Raw genomic sequence first — 9,504 nt, forward strand, 5'->3', positions numbered from 1 at the left:
CACTGCACTCCAGTCTGGGCAACAGAGTGAGACTCCAACTCAAAAAAAAAGAAAAGAAAAGAAAAGAAAAGTTCAGTAATAATCACATCATCGAAGGGAAAAAGCACTAAGTATTGGTTGAACTAAAATTATGATACAGCTCTATCTGGAGGATGGGGGCGGGGAAGGGGATGGGGAAATTCAAGAGACCGAAACCTCAGCTTCCATATGGAGAGTTGATAGAAAAGATCTAAAATTTAAACAAAATCTAGATATAGCCATATATGTGTGTTGTTGACATATATGGTGATAAATACCACAAAACATAGCTAGAAGAGCTAAAAAGAAGTTGTACTAGAGAGTGAGAATCATGAGAAAGGAGAAAGCTAATTTTCATTATAAAGCTTGTAAAGCCACTGGAATTTTTAAACCATGTATGGTAGAACTTTGTTTTAATTTCATTAAGTATAACAGCTAGTAGTTACTGAGTCAATATTTGAACCCAGTTCTGGTCTGAGTCCAAACCTCACTTTATTATCTTAATTTTACCTCTCAAAATAATTGCTTAGTATTTATTTGCCTTTTTTTTTTTTTTGAGTTGGAGATCTCACTCTGTCGCCCAGGCTGGTGTGCAGTGATTTACTCACAGCTCACCACAGACTCAACCTCCTGGGCTCAGGCAATCCATCTCAGCCTTCTGAGTAGCTAGGACTACACCATGTGCTCCCATGCCTGATGGTTTTTTAAAAACTTTTTTTGCAGAGACAAAGTCTTGCTATGTTGCCCAGGCTGTACTCAAACTCCTGGGCTCAAGCAAAGTGCAAGGCTTACAGGTGTGAGCCACCATGCCCTGCCTTATTTACCTTTAGACTTTGATTTTCTTTTTCTTCTTTTTTTGAGTTGAAGTCTCACTCTGTTGCCCAGGCTGGAGTGCAGTGGCCACCACAGCCTCGATCTGTTGGGCTCAGATCCTTCCGCCTCAGCCTTCCAAGTAGCGGGAACTACAGGTGTGTACCACCATGCCTGGCTAATTTTTTTGATTTATTGTAGAGATGAGGTCTCACCATGTTGCCCAGGTTGGTCTTGAATCCGCGGGCTCAAGCATTACTCTCGCCTCCACCTCCCAACATGGTGAGACCTCATCTCTACAATAAATCAAAAGACCTCATCTGGAATTACAGGCTGTTAGACTCAATTGGCTGCCATCATCCAAAATGTACTGGGATTACCTCAAGCAACAGGGAGAAGTTGTTAAGGAATGTCTCACAGAGCCCAAGGGGAGGGAACTTGAGCCAGGGACTGGGGCATTATAAAAAGCCTGCAAGTTCTTTCTCTCCACTGCTTCATATTCTCCCCCTTGCCATGTCAGGTTGATTCTCTGAATCCCAGCCTGCATAGTAGAAAATGGTCACTGAGATTACAGCTGAATAAAACAGCAAGACAGAGACTTGGGGAGGAAATAAGATACACCTGGTTTGTGTGTCAAGTTTTGGAAGGTCCTAATGGGAAACATACACTTCTTTTAGAACTAGAATTCCTCCAGTTGAGTGGGAGTTTAGCTTCCAGGGCCCCAATTGTCTCTCTGAGGGAGCTTCTCTCATGGTATGATGTCCCTGCAGACTTCAGGCTGCATCAGTAGGCAGCTCTTGGGTGGGTGGCTGAGCTGGGAGACCTCTAAGAGTGTTTCCAGAGAAGCCATTAACCTATGTTGGAACAAAATGAGGCTTGTACAGCAGCAGGGACAGCACTGCCTTGGACGTCTGAGAGGGTCCCAATTCTCCATAGGGGGTCCCAATTCTGGTTACTTCTTGTATTAGCTGCTAGTCATTCGTCCGATGTGGCTACTGAGTGCCTGAAAAGTAGTTAGTCCAAATTGAGATGACCTGTGAGCGTAAAATACTGCTGCATTTTGAAGACTTAGTACAAGAAAATGTAAAATATCTCATTACTAGTTTAATATTATTAATAGTAACATTATTAATGTTAGAATGATAATATTTAGTATATGTTTGGCTAAATAAAATATATCACTAAAATTAATTTTACCCGTTTCCTGTGACTTTTTGAAAAAGTGACTGTTAGAAAAATTAAAATTACAAAAATGGCTCACATTATATTTCTTTGGATATCATCAATCTAGATTCAAAACCTAATAGATTGCCTTTATTGAAAAGGACACAATCACACTGGCTTGGCACCACTTTAGAAAGTTGGGGAAAAACATGTATGCAATCTCAGTGCTTTAGCCTGCTTAATATTAATTATGACCTTGTCCTCCAGGGACCCAAAACCTAGCCCAATCCACAGCTGCCCCACCCTCTGCCTTGCCAGCTAGCAAGCCAGTCCTAACCATGGGAGACAAGATGAGAACAACAATTCCTGACATAAAGCCCCTTCAAGGACCTGAAGATGTTCTCATGAGGACCTGCAGGCCATTCCACTACTCTGAAAAGCTTGATGTACAGATGATACCTGGCTACTCAAGTACTGCTGCCTTAGCCAATGAGATCATTGTTTCTTGGCTTGAAGCTAATAGCAGTCCATCCAGTCAAGATTGGTGGTCTCAGCTTTTCAGAAGCTCTAATTGGCAATTGTGAATCTCCTTGGTTAATGAAAATGTTGAAAACAAATTAATTACTCATTAAATGTAATTAGATAGACAAAAATCTTTCCAAATGTGCTGTTCTTAGCAAGTGTTACTGAAAGATGCCTTGGTGATGGAAAGTTCTGGAACCACTAACAAGCAATTGTATTCTTCAGGGTTCTGGTTCTTGCATGTTCTGTCTCCACATTTGGTTGGTAGGTAATAGAATTCCCCTTAACTTTCCACCAGGGATGTGTCCTTGGCATGTATCTCCCTCTGAAACTCAGAATTTTTTTTTTTTTTGAGTTGGAATCTCACTCTGTTGTCCAGGCTGGAGTGCAGTGGCATGCTCATGGCCACCGCAGCCTCGACCTGCTGGCCTTAGGCGATCCTTCCACCTCAGCCTTCCAAGTAGCTGGAACTACAGGCACACGCCACCATGCCCAGCTAACTTTTTGACTTATTGTATAGACGAGGTCTCACCAAGTTACCCAGGCTGGTCTGGAACTCCTGGGCTCAGGCAATCCTCTTGCCTTGGCCTCCCCTTGGCCTCAAATCCTTTTGAAATACTTCAATCATTTCACAATATGGGACGCTGAGCACCTATCATGGCAGTCCAAACCCCATGACCAACCCCCATGCTCTTCGTTCAACCCCACTTCCTCCACACCTTGGAATGCACCCAGCTTGAAACTATCCCATCTCTGAGAACTCAAAGTCAGAGTGGTGACCACAAATTCCTTAGTTTACGTGTAGCTGTACAAGTCACTGCCACCCTCACAGAACCAGTTCTTCACCCTTGTTGAGCCCACAAGGGCTTGAGCACCTCCCAGTGTATTAACATCCCACTCTTCTTGACCCCACCTGAGCCTCTGGCTCTAGCCCCGACTCTCAGGGTTGACAGGAGTTAACTGCATTTGCAGACTTACCTGGGTTGCATCCCCACACCTTCCTTGTGGGCTGTGACTCATGGGTGAGTTACCAAATCTTCCTGGAACTCAGTTTTCTTACCTGTAAGTTGGGAAGGAAGCCATACTATATATGTGTGTGTGTGTGTGTATGTGTGTGTGTGTGTAAACATATATATCTAGATCTATATTACATAGTGAGACAATGTGAGCAAAGTTTTCTATAGTGCCTGGTCTATAGATGCTCTCAGCAACTTAGCTTTTGATAGTTAGTATTGACTTTTTTAACCTACTTTCTTCTCTTGGACATTGGGAGAAAGTCAGAAAATCAGACTGACTGGCTCAGTTGCCGTCATGATACTTATTCCCAACTGGATTCCTCATGACCTGGCAATCAATCATGTGTCGTGTGTGTGTGTGTGTCTGTGTATGTGTGTGTGTGTGTGTGTGTCTGTGTGTGTGTGTGTGTAAATGTTTTATCCATAAATATTTGTGTCACTGTGTCTTTTTTTGGTAATTCCTTTATTGAGCTATAATTCACATACAAGTTCCCTACAATTCAACCATTGAAAGTGTGCAATTCAATGGTTTTAGAATATTTACAGAGTTGTACAGCTATCACCACAATCAATTTTAAAGCATATTCGTGACTCTAAAAAGAAAGCATCCACTCTTTAGGAGTCACTCCTCATTTTTCCCCAGTTCTTACAATCACTAATATATGTGTTTGTTTTTTCTCTTTGGATCTGCCTATTCCGGACATTTCATAAAAATAGAACCTTTCAATATAAAATCTTCTGGGACTGGTTCTTTCACTTTGCATAATGTCCTCACGGTTCACCTATGTTGTTGCAGCATGTATCAGTACTTCATTCCCTTTCATGACTAAATAATACACTATTGTATGAATATACCACATTTTGCTTATTTATTGGTTAGTTGATGGTTATTTGGGTTGTTTCAACTTTTCGTCCATTATGAATAATGCCGCTATGAGCATTCATGTATAAAATTTTGAGTGGAGCCATGTTTTCATTTCTTTTGGGTATATAGCTAGGAGTGGAATTGCTGGATCTTATACTAAGTCTACATTTAACCATTTGAGCAACTGCCAGACTGTTCTCCAGAGGCTAAACCATTTTACATTCCCTCCAGCAGCATAAGAGAGTTCTGATTTCTCCATATCTCGCCAACACTTGTTATCTTTTTGATTACACATACTTTAGTGTATGTAAAGTTGTATCTTATTGTGGTTTTGATGTCCATATCCTTGATGACTAATAATGTTGAGCAGTTTGGCAATCATTTCATCCGTCTTTTTTTTTTTTTTTTTGGAGTCAAAATCTCACTCTGTTGCCCAGGCTGGAGTGCAGTAGCATGCTCACGGCCACCACAGCCTTGACCTTCTGCCTCAGCCTTCCAAGTAGCTGGAACTACAGGCACACTACCATACCTGGCTAATTTAAAAAAAAAAAATTAATTGTAGAGACGAGATCTCGCCAAGTTCCCTAGGCTGGTCTCGAACTCCTGAGCTCAGGCAATCCGCTCACCAAATTGCTGGGATTACAGACTTGAGCCACCGCGCCTGGCCACATCATTTAAAAAATTATCTATTGAATTCCCCTGTGGGTATTCCGAACCTTTTCCATACTTCCAAAGGTCCCAATTTCTCCCATCCTCCCATCTACAGATATCATTTCTCCTTTGTCATTCTGAAACATCTTCATGCATTAGTTTGTCTTCAACAAATATCTGTTGAACCTCTGGTTTGTGATACATTTTGATGCCTGGGATCAACAACTGGCAAGCCATATTCTTTGCCTTCACCGTCATTTGTTCATGGTTTGGTGGTGCCACAGTCTTGTCTCATGGAACTCCTCAGCTTAAAATGTTTCAGTGACTTCCTAGTGCCTCCGGGATAACATGTAAAGGCAAAATTCACAGCAACCATGGAAGAAACCATGAGTGTGGGGCTGGCGCAGCCCCCTTCCCTGCCATTCTTCCTACCCTAAAACCTCTGCTACGTACTTAAGTCTGCAAAAGAGTCATTCTTTCATGCAGCCCTGCCCCTCTTCCCCACTGTCCCCTACCAACTCTCAGTTCCTCCAGGGCAGGGGAGGATTCTTATGCATCCTGGCTTTTCCTACAGCCTTAGTACAATCCCAGACACATTGAAAGTACTTAGTAACTGGATGTCCACTGAGCTAGTAAATGAATGGGTGGTCAAATAATTGAATGAATGAAGGCATGCGTTTCTGCCAAAAGGTGCAATTTATTTCAGTGATTCATTGGCTGAAGTCAGGCTGTATTCTGACCCGCCCTTCGAACTGTCCAACTGGAATGTTATACTGAGTTTGCTGAACTGAGGAGGTTTGATTTCAATCAAGTATTTATGTCAAATGCTACTGCTCCAGGGAGTTTTAACTCATGGCATGTTTGTATCCTGTAGGATTTTAAGCAAAATAACAACATTTAATATAAAATACCCACAACCTGAATATAGACGTGTTAAACAGTCACGTTGGGGAGACTACATTGGAATTTGCAAGGAAGGCTGGAGTGTCTAGGCATAATGTATCTTTCCCTTTCACTCTCATATAGGCAGGACAAAGGTCTCTCTCCATTCAGGACAGGAAAATGTTTCTCTCCTGGATAGTTTTGTTCAGGAAGAGGATAGAGGGGGAGGAAGTGGGCTTCCGGTGGGGGGTATCCGCCTGGCCTTGGAGGCAGGATGCAGGTGGGTCAGACTCTCCAGGCCCCTCGAATGCAGGCTGCTTTCTATTTTCAGAGGTAGATGTGGTGGCCCATATGATAAAACAGTGATAAAGGCATTGTCCTGAAATCTAAACTGGAGAGGGAGGAAACGCTGGCATTTGTGATATGTCTGACTGCTTATTCACTGAGAATGTTGTTTGGGGAGGATAATAAACACGGTGGAGAGGAGTGTTTTCTGAGATCTTGTGAAGATAACGTCCTGATGAAGGACTGAGACTTTGATGATATTCTGAAGCAGGACCCAGGCTCACAGACAGGGTAGAGCCTGCACCTGGGTCGTCTTCCCCTCAGCTTCCCTACCTTCCATCTCTGGATCCTCCCAGTTTCCACAATCAGACTACCACACCCCCAGCGCACACTCTCAGACTGGACGCATTTCTCCACCTTTCCCTACATTAAAGGATCCCCCAAGGCGCCCACTCATGAACATAGCTACCCACAGCTTCTTCCTCGCTGACTCCTTTTTCCCCTTTCCCCTTCTGAACCAAAATAATCAGATCTTTGCTAACAGGTCAGTGAGAAAAGACTACAGGAGATATTCTCTTGACTCCTCTCCTTAAGTACTTACCCTGTGCCAGGTGTCTAGATCATTCATTTAATTCTGAACACCCTAAAAGGCGGTAATAATGACGATTTCCCTTCTTTTACAGATTGAGAAACCGAGGATCAGGGAAGGAAGTTAACTGCATTCATAATAAGTAGTCATGAGATTTGACCCAGTCTGAAGCTGAACTTTCTTTTCTTTCTGCTGCCTGCCAGACGTGTGAATGTCTGGTGCAACAGAGATGCGTACAGCAGTCCTACCTTTGAGAAATTCTTGGTTACAGAAAAAATAATGAAAGGCGGGGAGAAGCACAACAACAGAGTGATGGGAGGGGAAGGTGCCATCTGTGGTGGAGGGAAGAGATGAGCAAAGGCACTGTGGCAGATGCTGCAATATCCCGCCCCCATCCCCTTACTGTTCCAGCTGCTGGGAGTGGTGGATGCTGGTGGCCCACAGGAAATGCCCTCGATTGGAGGGAGCTGCCTTACCCAATGTTATGTCCCCTCCTCAGGGCATTCCCCAATCCAGGGACTGGTCAATAAGTGGGTACTAAGGCCCAGCCCCCTTGCCTCCATTGAGGACCAGGCTGAAGAGTCATTCAGCTCCAGAGCTCTCCGGGGAACTGGCTGAGGCCTGTGGTGTGGTTGTTCCTTCCCCTACCAATCCTGCTTCTCCCACTCCAGGACAGGATGTCCTAAGAGCACTCCCCGAAAATCGTTATGTAGACAAGCCCTGACCTTAGAGTCTGTGTCCTAGGGAACCCAAGCTAAGACAGGAATAGAGGCACATATCATGTTCCAGAAAGTCAAAGTAGTCCAAGGTTGCCAGGGTGCAGGATGTGACCAGATGGCTCCTCCTGAATGTTGATCTGAACACCCAATAAAGGACTTTATCTAGCTTTCTTGAGAACCTAGCCTGCAATCCTGCCTGGTGGCACAGAGGCTTGATCTGTAATAAGGGCGGACTGCTTACGATTGAGAGGAAATGCCATCAATAATCTTAATAAAGAACAACAAAGAAATGTTTGGAAATCATTTTGTCTATTGATACTTTGGGGATGTCAAAACTAAAAAGTAGCCTACAGAGCATCCAGTCCAAAAGCCCTCAGCCATCATGTGGAATTGTAAAGCCCCAGAGAGGTGATATGACTTCAGGTCAACCAAATAATGCCAGAACCCCCACCAGAACATGGACTCCCTGGCTTCCATTCTTGGTCTTTTCACCACTCCTTGGATAAGTCTATGCATCATACCTACCAAGAATTGTAAACCTAAGCTCTTGATGGTCTCACCCATCCATGTTCTCCCATGGTGTCTTGTCCCCTAGGAGTGCAAATCTGCTCTTGAAGAAAACCGCTGCCCAGCTTCTTCCAAAGGTTCCAGCAATTCTCCACAAGGCCCTGTACCCGGTGAGCCAGTGTTACCAGTGTCAAACATGTCAAGGCTCTGTGTTGATCCAGAACCCTTTGCACTTCCTTTGCCCTACCACTAGAACAAATCTAGCTGCTTCCTCACCAATCAAGATCAAGATAAGTGCAGAAACTGTGGAACCCACAATCTGGGCAGCTCGCCTTATGCCCACACCCATTCAGAGTTAGTGCTGGTGCTGGTTAAGGGTCAGTTGCTTCTCCTCAATCCACTTCCTGATTTAGTTGGGCCCCTTTCTTTTCTGCAGAGAGGGTTACAAGGTAGGCTGACCTTCAATATGACAAGTGACAGCCCTTAGCCATAGTGCTGTATTTATTTATTTTGAGTTGGAGTCTCACTCTGTCACCCAGGCTGGAATGCAGTGACTTGCTCATGGCCACTGCAGCCTCGGCCTGCTGGGCTCAGGAAATCCTTCTGCCTCAGCCTTCCGAGTAGCTGGAACTACAGGTGTGTGCCACCATGCCTGGGTAATTTTTTTATTTTATTTTATTTATTGTAGAGACAAGGTCTTGCCATGATGTCCAGGCTGTTCTCAAACCCGTGGGCTCAGGCAATCCTCTTGCCTCAACCTCTCAAAGTGCTGGGATTATAGGCGTGAGCCACTGCGCCTGGCCAGGCCACAGTGTTTTAACAAACTCTGATAGTAGGCGACTCCAGACCCATCACTCTGGTGGAAGCTGCAATACTCTGATTTGGCCGTGAAATCTAAAACAGAGACTTTGTCCTCCTATCTTACTCTCTTGGCTTGACAATTATTAACACACCTGATCAGACTCCGTGTGAACTTCTCTTTCCAGATCAGGCACATTTCTGATAAGCTGCCTTAAAGAAGTGTTTCCCAGGCTTGGTTTGTGTTTCTGGCTTCCCATGAGGTAGATTCTAACAGGTATTCTGTGAGGTTGGGGAGGGCCCTGTGGTCAGTTAAGATGGAGAAACACTGCAGTTATTCTTCTTTCTCAGATGCTCCATGCACACTAGGGCAATAAGTCCTATCTTAAACCTTCCCACTTTTGTGTAGCCTCTATTTTCCCAATTTTCTTCTTTGGCTATAGAAACTTTGTTGTTCGTGGTTTTTAGGGGAACACCTTTTAACCTTCTTGAAGGAACTTGATCTCACTCTTTCTAAGCCCAGTTTCTCTATTTGTTCTGGTTCTTACACCTGGGCTTTCTGTCTGGGTCACGCTTTTGGAGTCACAGTTCTCTGAGTGTTCCCAGTGTCCCTTCTTCATACAGGGCCTGACCTTGCTTCTGTGGTTTTGCTCCCTGCTCTAATCTGAAGTGATCAAC

Source organism: Carlito syrichta, unplaced genomic scaffold, assembly GCF_000164805.1.
Source record: "Carlito syrichta isolate Samal-C Ts95f unplaced genomic scaffold, Tarsius_syrichta-2.0.1 Scaffold303305, whole genome shotgun sequence".
Classification (NCBI taxonomy): Eukaryota; Metazoa; Chordata; class Mammalia; order Primates; family Tarsiidae; genus Carlito; species Carlito syrichta.